Here is a 15,575-nt window from a genome sequence, read left to right on the forward strand (position 1 = left end):
CGGGGTTATGCATTAGAGACAGCTGCATTCACTTTAAATAGGGCACCATCAAAATCCATTGAGACGACTCCTTATGAACTATGGTTTGGCAACAAACCAAAGTTGTCGTTTCTTAAAGTTTGGGGCCGTGATGCTTATGTGAAAAAGTTTCAACCTGATAAGCTCGAACCCAAATTGGAGAAGTGCGTCTTCATAGAATACCCAAAGGAAACTGTTGGGTACACCTTCTATCACAGATCCGAAGGCAAAATATTCGTTGCTAAGATGGATCCTTTCTAGAGAAGGAGTTTCTCTCGAAAGAAGTGAGTGGGAGGAGAGTAGAGATTGATAAGGTAATTGTACCTTCTCCCGAATTGGAAAGTAGTTCATCACAGAAATCAGTTCCAGTGATTGCTACACCAATTAGTGAGGAAGCTAATGATGATATCATGAAACTTCAAATCAAGTTACTAAAAAACATCGTAGGTCTTCCAGAGTACGGTCTGCACCAAAGTGGTACGGTAGTCCAATTCTGGAAATCATGTTACTAGACCATGATAAACCTATGAACTATGAGGAAGCGATGATGAACCCAGATTCCGTGAAATGGCTTGAGTCCATGAAATCTGAGATGGGATCGATGTATGAGAACAAAGTGTGGACTTTGGTGGAGTTGCCCGATGATCGGCAAGCCATATGGTATAAATGGATCTTTAAGAGGAAGACAGACGCTGATAGTAGTGTTACTATCTACAATGCTCGACTTGTCGCAAAAAGTTTTTCGACAAGTTCAAGGTGTTGAATACGATGAGATTTTCTCACTCGTACCGATGCTTAAGTCTAACTTAATCATGTTAGCAATTGCCACATTTTATTAAATCTGGCAAATGGATGTCAAAACTGCATTCCTTAATGGATTTATTAAAGAAGGGTTGTATATGATAAAACCAGAAGGTTATGTCAATCCTAAAGGTACTAACAAAGTGTAAAAGCTCAAGTGATCAAAGCATATAGTTTTATATAGACTTGCAGTGAAGCCTGTATTTACAAGAAAGTGAGTGGGAGCACTATAGCATTTCTGATAAAGTGTATGTGAATGACTTATTGTTGATTAGAAATAATGCAGAATCTTCTGTAAAGCATAAAGGAGTATTTGAAAGGAGTTTTTCAAAGAAAGAGCTCGGTGAAGCTGCTTACATATTGAACATCAAGATCTATTGAGATAGATCAAGATGCTTGATAAGATTTTCAATGAGTACATACCTTCATAAGATTTTTAAGTAGTTCAAAATGGAACAGTCAAAGAAGGAGTTCTTGCATGTGGTTCAAGGTGTGAAGTTGAGTAAGACTCAAAATCCGACCATGGCAGAAAATAGAAAGAGAATAAAAAGTCATTCCCTATGCCTTAGTCATAGGTTCTATAGAGTATGCTATGTTGTGTACCAGACCTATTATATACCTTCTTCTGAGTTTGGCAAGGGAGTACAATTTTGATCTAAGAGTAGCTCACTAGACAGCGGTCAAGAATATCCTTAGTGAGGACTAAGGAAATATTTCTCGATTATGAAGGTGATAAAAGAGCCCGTCGTAAAGAGTTACATTGGTGTAAGCTTTTACACTGATCCAGATGACTCTAAGTCTCAATCTGGATATGTATTGAAAATGGGAGCAATTAGCTAGAGTAGCTCCATGCAGAGCATTGTAGACATAGACTATTTGCAAAATACATACACTCTGAATATGAAAGACCCGTTGACTAAACTTCTCTAACGAGCAAAACATGATCAAACCTTAGTACTCTTTGGGTGTTAATCACATAGCTATAAGAACTAGATTATTGACTCTAGTAAACCCTTTGGGTGTTGGTCACATGACAATGTGAACTATGGGTGTTAATCATATACAGATATGAATATTGGTGTTAAATCACATGATGATGTCAACTAGATTATTGACTCTAGTGCAAGTGGGAGACTGAAGGAAATATGCCCTAGAGGCAATAATAAAGTTATTATTTATTTCCATATTTCATGATAAATGTTTATTATTCATGCTAGAATTGTATTAACCGGAAACATAATACATGTGTGAATACATAGACAAACATAGTGTCACTAGTATGCCTCTACTTGACTAGCTCATTAATCAAAGATGGTTAAGTTTCCTAACCATACACATGAGTTGTCATTTGACTAACGGGATCACATCATTAGGAGAATGATGTGATTGACTTGACCCATTCCGTTAGCTTAGCACTTGATCGCTTAGTATGTTGCTATTGCTTTCTTCATGACTTATACATGTTCCTATGACTATGAGATTATGCAACTCCCGTTTACCAGAGGAACACTTTGTGTGCTACCAAACGTCACAACGTAACTGGGTGATTATAAAGGAGCTCTACAGGTGTCTCCGAAGGTACTTGTTGAGTTGGCGTATTTCGAGATTAGGATTTGTCACTCTGATTGTCTGAGAGATATCTCTGGGCCCTCTCAGTAATACTCATCACTATAAGCCTTGCAAGCATTGTGACTAATAAGTTAGTTGCGGGATGAAGTATTACGGAACGAGTAAAGAGACTTGCCGGTAACAAGATTGAACGTATGATGATACCGACGATTGAATCTCGGGCAAGTAACATACCGATGACAAAGGGAACAACGTATGTTGTTATGCGATTCGACCGATTAAGATCTTTGTAGAATATGTAGGAGCCAATATGGGCATCCAGGTTCCGCTATATAGTTCTCGAACCCGTAGGGTCCGCACGCTTAACGTTCTTTGACGATATAGTATTATATGAGTTATGTATGTTGGTGACCGAATGTTGTTCGAAGTCCCGGATATGATCATGGACATGATGAGGAACTCTGGAATGGTCCGGAGATAAAGATTGATATATGGGATAATAGTGTTTGGTCTCCGGAAGGGTTTCGGAATTCACTGGAAGGGGTTCCGGATGTTTCCCAAAATGTTTGGGTATGAGAACTCTTTATTTGGGCCAAAGGGGAAAGCACAAAAGGAAGTTTTGTGGAGTCCAGGGGCCAGACGCTAGGGTCCCTAGCGTCTGGGTCCAGACGCTGGGAACCCTGACGTCTGGCCCTAGAGCCCGAGAAGGATTCTTGCCTTTCGGGTGAAACTGACTTTGTGGAGGCTTTTACTCCAAGTTTCGACCCCAAGGTTCAACATATAAATAGAGGGGCAGGGCTAGCACCAAAGAGACATCAAGAAACACCAAGCCGTGTGCCGGCAACCCCGTCCCCTCTAGTTTATCCTCCATCATAGTTTCCGTAGTGCTTAGGCGAAGCCCTGCGGAGATTGTTCTTCACCAACATCGTCACCACGCCGTCATGCTGCCAGAACTCATCTACTACTTCGCCCGTCTTGCTGGATCAAGAAGGCGAGGACGTCATCGAGCTGAGCGTGTGCAGAACTTAGAGGCACAGTGCGTTTGGTACTTGGATCGGTCGGATCGTGAAGATGTACGACTACATCAACCACGTTGTCATAACGCTTCCGCTTAGCGATCTTCAAGGGTATGAAGATACACTCTCCCCTCTCGTTGATATGCATCACCATGATCTTGCGTGTGCGTAGGATTTTTTTTGAAATTACTACGTTCCCCAAAAATTCGTCCGCGGACTCATGTTCTACTATGGGCTAGATTTCCATGATCTAGCCCCAAATTCCTTCCTCAACATCTCGGCATTCATTGTCGTGTGCGAGGCTTTCCTCCGCATCCCACCCCACTTCGAATTGTGGTTAAAGATCTTCAATGTGAAGCCGAAGGTGGTGGGTGGCCAACACGCATAGTGCGGAGGTGCCATGGTGAGCAAGATGCCCAACGTCACATGGCCCGAAGGCTCCTTCGTGGAGACCATCAAAGGGTGGCAGCAATCGTGGTTCTATATCACAGAACCCTGCGACGCCTCCTGGGCCGCGGCTCCCGAATTCAAGTTTGAAGGCCCAATGCGGCTCACCTCCTAGCTAGAGAAGGGCCTGAATTGGGCTGCGTCGGACAAGCTGACAGCACTACAGACACACATCCAGAGCATGGTGGACAAGAATATCAAGCTTGTCAACATGATCCAGGTGATGCTAGTTCGCCGGATCCTTCCATGCCAAAGCCGGACCTGTAATTTGTGGGAGTTCGATCCGGCCGAGCACTAGACCCCGCAACATTTCTTCGGCATCATGCACGAAGGCATTTGGAAGTTGCTCTTGAAGGACAATGAGACGTGGCCGAAGGAAACCAAAGACCGTGGGTACAACCTGACCCATCCCGCCAGTCCGGTAAGTTTTTCGCATTTCAAGGTGAATCCTTCACTTACTTATTCTGGGAACCTCCTATTTATTTTTGCAGGGCTGGACAAAGAAAGTGGAGCGGATCAAGTGTCCAGCTCCGCTGCCCGAGGAACCGGACATCCCGCTTCTGACGAAGATGCTGGTTCCGGCGCCCTACCAGGTGCCGGAGAAGAAGGCCAAGGGGAAGGCCAAGGAAACCAGAAGCGGTCTCCGTCGCAAGGGTGCTTCATACATGACGTCCAAAGACACCAAGACTCACTCCTCCGCCGCCGGGGATGAAGAGGAGGAAAGAAACTCTCCCCCTGAGGGGGGAAGGAAGAAGAGGGCGGCCTCCACAAATCTGGAGGCACATGCGTCCAAGAAGGGGAAGGGTTCCCTCGCGGATAACTCTGCGTGGGACGTTGACAACAGCCCAGAGCGGCGCCCCCGAGACAAGCCCCTGGCTGAATCGTGAGTCCTCAAAAACCCGGATGCATTCAGATATGCGGACTCTCTACTTCATAGTCTTAACATGTTGAATCATGCATTTGCAGTCCGGCTCGGTCCGACCTTGAGCAGTCCTCATCTTCGGGGAATTCGCTGGACCCGAAGGCGATGGACAGCGGGTCCCTTCTGGCGGCCTCCTCTCCCAAGGCCATGGATGACACCGAGGTGTTGTCCCGAAGGATCCCAGTCCAGGGAGAGACTAAGAAGGCTGTCAGGGTGGCGCCGGAGGGTGAAACCTCAGCCGCTGGAAACATTCGGGAGCAAATCCCCATGGAGACTGGCGATGGGGGCCATATTCAGTTTGGCCCCAGCCGAATACGGTCCCAGAGACCTATGCGGCTCCGAAACCTGGCAGCAGCCTCCTTCAAAAGGAGGAGGTGCGCCAATTCCGTCGGTGACCTCTGTCCAGCCAGAGGCGCCGGACACTCTAATGGAAGCACTACAAAGTGCTTCCATTGTTGAGGAACACGGTACCCAGGTTGAGAGGATTCAATCCACGAAGAGCGTACTGACCGAAGCCTGCACAAGACTTCTAACAGGCTTTGAGGTAAGCAACACAATTATGTAAAAATAATGTCACAGTATAGGCAGTAGCCCCTGAGACACTGTTCGGTGTTCGAAAAGAAAAGCCGGACAGGGGATCAAACAAGTCTCGTAGGAGACTAACCAGATGAGTCAATGTGAACAAGCAGGCGTCGTTACTGGCTGCGACCTCCATACTGTTGAGGTTTCCGGACTGAAGCAGAGACTGGGCCGGGCCGAGGACGAGCTCGGCCGCGTGAAAAAACAGCTACAGGATAAACAAGGTATGCAATGACCTTCCGTATATCAGAAAGGATAGATGATTTGTAATGACCGTAGTGCCATTTTATTTGTAGGAGCAGTGACCAAGGTGGAGGCTCTCAAAAAGGAGCTGGTCGAGGCTAAAAATAAAGTGGCAAAGGAGCAAGCCGCCCGTGAAGAACATGAGGCCAGGGTTAACGAGGTACAGCAAGAGCTCTAGGACGCCATTAAGAAATGTGAATCCTTGGAGTGCGATATTGCAGATAGAGAGATCGAACTCACCAAGGCTCGCCAGAGCACGCAAGATGCCTGGGTGGAAGCCTAGGGCGCCCTCCAGGAAATCCAAGAGGCCAAGAAAGTTACTGCGGGTAAGGCATTCATTATGCAAAGCAAATATGTGAAGAAGAGGTATCTCTTACTAACACGGATTTCGAGTTATCCAGGGGCGTTTGCGAATCTGCCGCGCAGTCTTTCCGACGATGCGGAGTTCTTCTGAGCCAAAGTGTCACGACCGGGTTTTCCGGGTAATAAATTTCCAGAAAAGACCGTCGTGCTCATCAGCCCCAGGATTACTGTTAGCTGATGAGGCTCCAACTTGATACAGAAATTCCAAGCAGAAAACAAAATATGTAGTACAAGGCCATTCTGGCCTGTGAGTACAACAAATGGTTTCTAGTGCTTGATGGCGGAAGCGGGTTGTGAAACATCAGTGTCTATGGGACTCCATTTCCCACGGGAACAGCTGACCAGGTTAACTCCTATCTTCGCGAGGCTGCTATCTCCATTACTTAGTTTTCGGGGCTGTCATCGCGTCGCTCCTCTTCCTGCAAGAAAATCTGGCCAAGACAATAGCCAGGGACAAGCCAGTGAGTACTTTGAATGTACTGCAAACATTATGAACACAGGTATAATATAACAATGATGTGCTGAAAATATTTTATGCTCATGACGTCAGTCACAAAAGATAAATAAATCTCTGATGCGTGCAAGCAAATTATTTATAAAATTGCAATAACATAGTAGTATTAAAAATTATGAAATAAATAACAAGCAAAGCCACAGTCGGGCGTCTTAGCGACACCACATAAAGGGCTTTAAAAAGAAATGCCACAGTCGAGCGTCTGAGCGACACCACATAAAGGGCTTTAAAAGAAATGCCACAGTCGGGCGTCTGAGCGACACCACATAAAGGGCTTTAAAAGAAATGCCACAGTCGGGCGTCTGAGCGACACCACATAAAGGGCTTTAAAAGAAATGCCACAGTCGGGCGTCTGAGCGACACCACATAAAGGGCTTTAAAAGAAATGCCACAGTCGGGCGTCTGAGCGACACCACATAAAGGGCTTTAAAAGAAATGCCACAGTCGGGCGTCTGAGCGACACCACATAAAGGGATTTAAAAGAAATGCCATAGTCGGGCGTCTGAGCGACACCACATAAAGGGCTTTAAAAGAAATACCACAGTCGGGCGTCTGAGCGACACCACATAAAGGGCTTTAAAATAAACAATCATAGTGAATATCCCGGAGGTAGAACCGTCCCAGAGATACTCGATAATAACAATAATATCACAGGTTAGTCAACAATAATAATAATCATAATTATCACAAGTCACAGGTAGTAGTCCCAGTTCTGGTTAACAGTTTCACCTCCGAAGACCGACACTAAGACCGACACTTGACCCATCCCAGACTATAATCCTTAACCATGGACACAGCTATTCGAATAGGTTTAATCTCTGCAGAGGGTGTACTCTTTACCCACGAGTAACAGATTTCTTTAGTCCATCGGAACTAATTCCGTCTACGGTCTTTTTGTTGAAAACACACCTAACTTGCACACACCAGCTTATCTCACACGTGTCTGCAATCACCCATGAGACCTGTTAAGCAAACTCTAAGTGGGGAGGCTACAACCTCGCGTAGCATGGGATCAAATTTGTATCACGCGCTCTAAGGGGTGGCCTCCCCTCTCGGTCCCAACCGGAAACACCCATGCCCCCGGACCAGGTGGCCTGCCTACCAGCTACAACCGGTATCTTCCACCATGGCCTCTCTGTACGGTGTGTGCTAGAAAGAGGTTGACAACTTACTGGACCGTACTCTACTTGCTGTAGAGACGAGTGGTAGTACGAAATAAGTATGGGGGTTACTGGCACAAGACTCGATCTACGGTCGGCTCAGGAGGTTTCAGTATTCCCTGCATGATTAGCATGACGAATATATTTCAACCAACAGAGTCACCGCTCATATCACCTTGCCATGCCATACCAGACATGACCGTCCCGTCGGAGACCGGCGACAAACTCATGCCTACCCAAGGCAGAGGTTTTCCCGGGTTCCTGCCGGTATGCATGCAAGGCACATGAGGGTGATTATCATCACAAGTGTGTCCATTTCCAACAGCATGGAAATCAATAACATGCACCCATGCATATGATCATATCACATGAAATAACAAGTTTTTCCAAAGTGAGGTGATGTTATGAACGTGTCATCGAACACACAAAAATATTATGCCGGGGTTCAGAATGCTTGCCTTCAATGTGTGGAAAGGCAGGGTGCACTCCAAAACTTGAAACATTTCTCCTCTCTTCAAAAATCCTATTTTAGCAATATAAAAGAATTAACACACAAAATAAAAAAACAGCACCAAAAGTTGTTCTGAAATTTTTTCAAAAAAATCTTAAAACAAACTAGACCAAATTTGAGGAAGGTAGGAAAAAGAATCAACTCATTTGGAGTTATAATTAAAAAGTTATAGCCAGTCAAAGTTCTGGTCAAATCTGTTTTTAAAATAAAGTATAAAGGAAAACGCTTCAGATAGAATACGCTTTCGGTGCAGGGTAAACATACTCGCGAGTTTTACGCTTCCACTTATCCAGCGTGGACGGCGCGCGTCTCACTGACAGTCCTCTTGACACTGCTTGCGTCGGGTGATCTAATGCACCTCAAAATCTAACATGTAATGGTACTACTACAAGTATAGTAGAATTGAGACTTATCAAACGGAAAAATGAATGTTTTTTAGATGAGCCTTATAAACCCTAGTGGGTACGTACTCCGTAAAAACAGATTTTTCCAAAACTAAGTCGCTCCCTTTCATGAATTCTGTAGTATACTCCTCCGTCGATGCTCCCTTTCATGAATTTTGTACTTCCTGTCACCAACATGTGGGACATATAGCAACCGGATCGACGTGTCAAGCACCAAATAACAGTGCAGAACAACAGGGGGGACGCACCCCACTCGTACCGGCCCAGTAGTAGTAATGAGCAATGAGACATCAAATCACAATGCCGCACCTTCCCAGGCAGACGAAGTAACCATTATTTCGCACTTCGGTTCGCCATCATCTCAAACCACGTAGTATTGCTTCTGCCTCAAGAGGGACACGCGCATCGCCTTGGTACATCATGACACATGGGACCGCATGACAGGCCATGCTCCCCCGCCGATTGCTCGGTAAAATCACCTGATTTTTACTATACTTCCTCCGTATCGGTTTACTACATGGCATGCACGTAGTTCTAGGTTGAGAATTTAACTGGCTATATATGTGATGAACAATACTATAGCCTTTTAAAAAATGTATACTTTTGTACAGTAGTACTATCGATGGATTGCGCCATGGAGCAAAAATTGAAATTAAGAAAAAGGTGGTACATATAGAGAGCGCTCGTCGCCAAATTATGCATATAGTACTACTAAAAAAGCTAGTACGTGCTTAATTGGGGTGCTAAACTCTATTAAAGAAATACTAGTAGTATGTACATACTGAAGAGTTAAAGTAACGAGAAGAAACATAACATAGTTCTGCTGGGGGCTCAGCACAACACACCCCTCAAATTAAACTAAGCACACCTGAAATTAAACTATGCAACTAATCCGGTAGACACTGCATTAGAAGTTTAGAACCACCATGAGCAACGACACTGCCACCTTACTCGGAGTCCTCGTCCACGTCCTTGACTTTGTCCTTCTCCCTCTTCCTCTTGGCCGATACTTCTTTGCTTGAACCGCACACTTGGCTGTTGCTCTTCATCCAACCCTTGTAGATATTGAAACAAAGGTAGCCATCCATTGCAGCATAGTGGATGTGGTCTATATCTAGTACATTCTGCTGCCATGCATGACATGAAACGTGTAATGAGGTTTCTCCAGTTTATGGTACGAAGGATGAACCATGGCTCCTGCCAGGGTCAGCATTGAAGGCTGACGAGAGGGTAGCAACCGATTCTTCTGGAGGTCGAAGGGGTTGCCTACAATGAGGCCTATCCAACCCAGGACTTCTTTGTCGTTCTTAAAGTCTATAGTAATGAATTTCACTGTTTTGTCCTTGAGGAAGTTCTTAAATCCTGGCACTCAATGTTGGCATATGGCATATGTGGTAGACCAAGCAAATGTTATGTACGCAAACCTGGATCATGGCGGGCTTCTTCCTCTCTTCGTCCTTTAGATCCTTCTCTCGTCCTAGGACTGTGGTGTACTCAACATCTAGCCCAGTGACCCACTCATCATCTGAGTTTTCGAACATGCGTCTGAAGCGAGAAAGGCATCCTTTCACCGTCGCGGAAGAACGTGTGTAGATGACGTCGAACTCATCGCCGGTGATGGTTCTAACCTTGTACTCACCACCGATCGTGGAGATTTGGGATGCAATGGATTTGGGAGGAGGGTTGGGATTAGTGGAACTGCCGTAATGTGAATGGACGGGACGACTAGGAGCGAACAACTGTAGTATTGAAGGACGTGCGGGGACGAGTAAGAGCGAACTGCCAGCTTGCAAACGGCAGGGTAGTGGATTTCCATTCTCCCATGATACGGGCTTCCGAGAGCCCTTGGATCTGAGATCGAACGGTTGCATGGCGTGATTCTAGACCTATGGGTGAATATCCTATCCTAGAGGGTTATTCTGTAAATTTTCAACAACTTAGCATGCGACTGTTTGATCTCAGATCCAAGGGCTGCCAGCAGCCCGTATCATGGTCGCGCCTACCACGACCATCGTGTCGCTCACGCGGTCGCGCCCTTGGAGATTTAACACGGTGCGTTAGGCTATCTGATGTTGGCATGTCATACATAGTCATCACTTAGTCAGTCATACTACAACAAGGTTGGCTATAAGTGTGTTTTTTTACTTCTCTCCATCTCTTTCTTCGTACTCCCTCCGTCCCATAATATAAGAACGTTTTTGACACTAGTGTAGTGCCAAAAACATTCTTATATTATAGGACACAGGGAGTACTAGTATTTATTGCATTTGCCAAGGAGTGACCTCTTCCAATGAAATGGTGTTGCTAAGTTTGCTTCATTTAATTAGCTATAGACTCAAAATTGTCTTTTCACCTAGGTACATGCGCTTAGCACTATTTCTTCCTTGGGTCACCAAACTAGTCTCTCTCTTCTTGATTAACTTGCCACATCAGACTTTATGCCTATGTGGCAAGCTTAATTAGCACCTGTAGGAGCAAGTAAAAGTAAGCACAATAGTGTGCCTTACATGGCATTTTTGCATATGTGGAGGAAAGAGAGGCAAGGAAAAAGTGGAGAAGTGGGCTCTCATGCAAGAGCCAGCCTCTAATACATGGTGGAGCATTGGGAGAGGCACCTGTATGGAGGTGGTCAGGAATCAGGAGACTTACGCCGGTCGTAGCGCCGCAGTTAAAATGATAATGGCAAGTCAAATCACGTGGCCCCACCTGTCCAGGAGTAACTCGATGTCAAATCACACAGCCCTACGTTTATAGCAGCCTACTCCCTTGTCTTCTCGCGTCTCTGTCGAACCGACTAGGTGGAACTGCCCCGCCGCCTACCCCACAGGAAAAGCCCCGCCCTTGAATTTTAAATACAACTACATCCGCTTAACAATCCAATGATATACTTTTTGTGACATAATAACTCATATTTAGTTAGTCAAATGGATGCCCTAGAACTACGTGCAGGCCCTATAAACCGAGACGCCTAAAAATAAAAAACCGAGACGGAGAGGGTAGTTCAGCATGTATCTTTTTAGATCAATATAGTCGGGATTCACCAAGGAGAAAAACCAAGTGGTAGGTTGCTCCTGTCGTGTTGGCGTAGCAACTCAAGCAGGGTCAGTCCGCACACGAAGTGGCGACACACTTAACAGGACCCCTTTGGCCGACATGTGGCTCATCCACCGTCTTGTTCCACGTGCGATGCACCAAATTACAGTTCGGAGCAGCGGTTGGAATTGGAGGCACCCCGGTCGTATCGCCATAGTAGTAGAAAATGAGCGATGAGGGGTCAAATCACAAAGCCCCACCTTTCCCGCATTAAGCTGGACGGACGAAGCAACCATCATTTCACTCTAGGGCACAAGAGCATAAAGAAAAGAGAAAACAATGATGCGTGCGGCAGTTACCTAGGGCACCCTAGGGTAGGGGTCTCCACTACAGATCCTTTTTTTTGAAAGCGCCTCCACTACAAATCGGCTTCTCCCTCGTCCTCTTGAAGAAAACCAATGATGAGTGCGGCAGTAGGGTTTGTAGGAGTACTACGGCATGTGGCGCCACGTCGTAGTAAACGGGTTCGATTCGACGCCTTAAATATGTGTGGGCCGCTTGGTTTTACGGGAACGAGGAAACATTTTGGGTTCGAGGACCAGTGGAGATATAGTGCGTACAAAAAATTGTGGACGTAGGTTCGACCGAAAAGCAATGATGCATGGGCTCTGCATTTTGATATATCCGGGGCCGCGTGAAATTTGATACTCTACTCAAAACTAGTAAGATACACATGTATTGAACAAATGAGATTTTGAAACCAAATTATGAATAAATACACACTATAGCATGTAAAGCTTTGAGCCATATATGCATGATGTAGATGTTCGTTTAGTTCTTACAGTTCATTTCATTCAAAATCAATTAGTTTTATAAAAATGTTAAGATTCATGGGGTTGTGCATTGTAAATCATAAAGTAAAGAACAAATAATGGCAATTCATTTAGAAAAAAACAATCAATTATGATACAGAAGATTCTAGAACAAAGGAGAAGGTCTTGTGTTTTCAGGTTTGTGCATTATGCTTAAGTTCAACCATGGAGTCTTCTAAATTGTACATGTGGTAGATCTGGGGGAATGTTGGTGATATCCAATGACCAATAGTGCTCGGATTTGCTGATCTCTACACTGTCGGATTAGCTTCATCCAGTGACCATCTTTCAAAGTTATTGGCACACTATATAGTACTTGTGCCATAGTTGCATGTTTTGGAAAAAAGCTACTAATGGGTTGTAATAGCTATTTAGGAATAGAAGATGTATACATGGAAGTTGTAGGGAAAGAGATGACATGGAGAATCTCAATTCCTATGAGTAGGTATTCGAAAAGAGATGTCATTTGGTTCACATCATAGGAACTTTTCTATTGAATCTAGAGATGATATGTATCTCAATTCCTATGAGGAGGGATTAGAAAAGAGATGTAATTTGGTTCGTATCATAGGAACTTTTCTATTGAATATACGCTAATGTTTATTTTCCTTTGAAATTAAGGGAGTATAGGAATCCATTCATATGAACCAAGTGGCTCTAAAGCTATAGAAATGATATCATGTTTATTTTCTTTGAAATGTGGAGTATATGAATCTATTCCTATGAACCAATTGGCTCTAAAGGAAAAGATCCTATAAAAATCATATCATATAGAGTTCCTATGATATTCCTCGACACTAAAGGATGGTTGAAATTGCTGTGGGTGATATGATGGTCTTTCTTTGTAGACTCCTCACCCATCTTTATAGTTACCTTTCGAAGATGAATGAAATGATATATATACAGGGTATTCTACATGTGCAATTTGGTACACAAAAACTCGGTAAAGTTTGCGAGGTTTGAATTTTCAATAAAGCTATATGCACTGCATTTCGGAACAGAGCGAGCATACGACAGTTGCTAACACTCACATGGAAGATTTGTATGTAGGAGGAGTGGCTGTTCTGTTAAATGACATGGCAAAACTGACACTGTCGGATGCCGATCTAACGGTTCTTACGGCGTTCGTCAGGAAAAGGCTTGTGGCGAACGTTTGTCGGATAATGATTTACAGACACATGCATTGCATTGATACATGCCACCCTCTCTCTCACGCACATGCACCCTCATGAGTCACGACTCTCCCGAGTTCTCTCGCAGACTCACACGCCGCACCCATCGTCTATCTGCAGGTAGACGTCACGCACATATGTGCTCTTCACACCCTACCCTCTGAACTTCTAAAAAACAAAAGACAGCATGCACATTTTATTTTAGCTCACACGTCACACACTTACACTATTACTCTTGCGGCGAACGTTCTTTGGGCATAGTATATTGTACTCTCACGAAGAGAAACGGTGCACGCACGCTCTAGTTCTCTCACACCCGCTCGCGGGTACACGTAGGAGCGCATTTTTTTGAAGCTGGTGCAACAAAATCACTCCACTATATATAAAAGCAGGAGCCTTAGCGCATGCTTTACTAGGGTTCCTCTCATTCACTCTGTCATGCTCTCCAGATCTAAGCAAGACATAGGTGGCCACACTCTCTCTCAGCTCAAGGCTGGTCACAAATCCGGCCGGAAAACCTCGATCGGGGCAGGGGTGTAGGTGCATCGTTCATGCTGTCGTCGGTGGCGAGGGAGGAGACCAACGGCTGCCCGCGCGTCCCGATTGGCGGCCGTGCCATTCTCTCCAAGAGAGTACCGACACGGGAGGGCCTCTGACCCCTTCTTCCTCCATGCGGTATTGTGGCCAAGATCCGGCCTCCCGACACTGTCTTTGCCACATGCCAACGACCCTCAGGTATATATTCCTTCGAATCGTGCCTTGCTCTACAACCCCAGCTCCCTTCGTGTGGATCCTTTTCTACTTCCATCCGCTGTTCCAAAGCCACCTAGACTTCTACTATTATTAGAGGTAAAGCTAGTTCATACAATCGACTCTAAGCGTTGGTTCAAACAGGGAAGAAAGTGGGAAAGTTGTAGCATGAATCTAGGACTTGGTTCTAAGAGGAAACGGGAGAAAGTAGTAGATACCTGCTGTCCCTACGCCCATATCGCTACTGTTAATGTAAAATCACATGAAGCATTAAGCAATTCCACCTAATGTCACTATAAGTAATGGTCTAGTTTCGTCGATAAATTGAAGCAATGCCACGACCATTTTATGAAGTGCTTCCGTCTTGATTTATTTCCCATGAATTATGTTTTTGCAGTTACACTTAAATCTCACACCGCTAACATTGCTTCATCCCAGTGGCACTACACAAATTTGATTGCACATTTACTGACCATGTGCTACTCTCATGACAGTAATACTAATGCTATTGTTCTGCATGTTAATCTAGTGGCATTGTTGATGTGATGTGATGCTACTTACTTAAGGACTCTTCATACTGTCAATCTAGTGACAATTATAACACAATAGATGCTGTTGTTAATCAATAGCCACTGCAAATATCTGTCACTGTTTAAATAACCGTATTTCATATTTGCGCAAACAGGGATGTCTGTCTCCATATCGTTTTGGGATGTCTGTCTCCGTATCGTTTCTATCCGCGCAATCAAAAGCACACACCTCAGTTTTAGTTCAACTGCACAAAATGAGATAGCTATCCCTCGTTGTCGCCGTCTAACCTCCCGTCTTCAATGTATCCCTACATTGGTAGTAACTAAGGTAGAATGACCAAAGCCATCTAAAAGAAGCTGATTCGTTTTACTTCCTGATTGCAGTGCAGGGACGAGCGAAAACAACTGCATCCTAGTCTGGAATGCACTTTCTACCAGTTCATCCATGGACCGAGGACTAGCTGGCACGGCTGCACGGCGGTTTTTTGGACAGGTGCACGGACAAGAGGCATTGTGGTCTTCTTATTTATGCAAATAACGATGCTTAAATTTAGTGGAATGCACAAGAATTTCACCTGGTCAGTACACTGCATGGTTCAGTTCAGCATTCCAGCTGAGACCACAATTATAATTGGTTATTCTGGAATGAGAGAACCTAACCCTGGATGGTG

Source organism: Triticum aestivum, chromosome 7B, assembly GCF_018294505.1.
Source record: "Triticum aestivum cultivar Chinese Spring chromosome 7B, IWGSC CS RefSeq v2.1, whole genome shotgun sequence".
In the NCBI taxonomy this organism is placed as follows: domain Eukaryota; kingdom Viridiplantae; phylum Streptophyta; class Magnoliopsida; order Poales; family Poaceae; genus Triticum; species Triticum aestivum.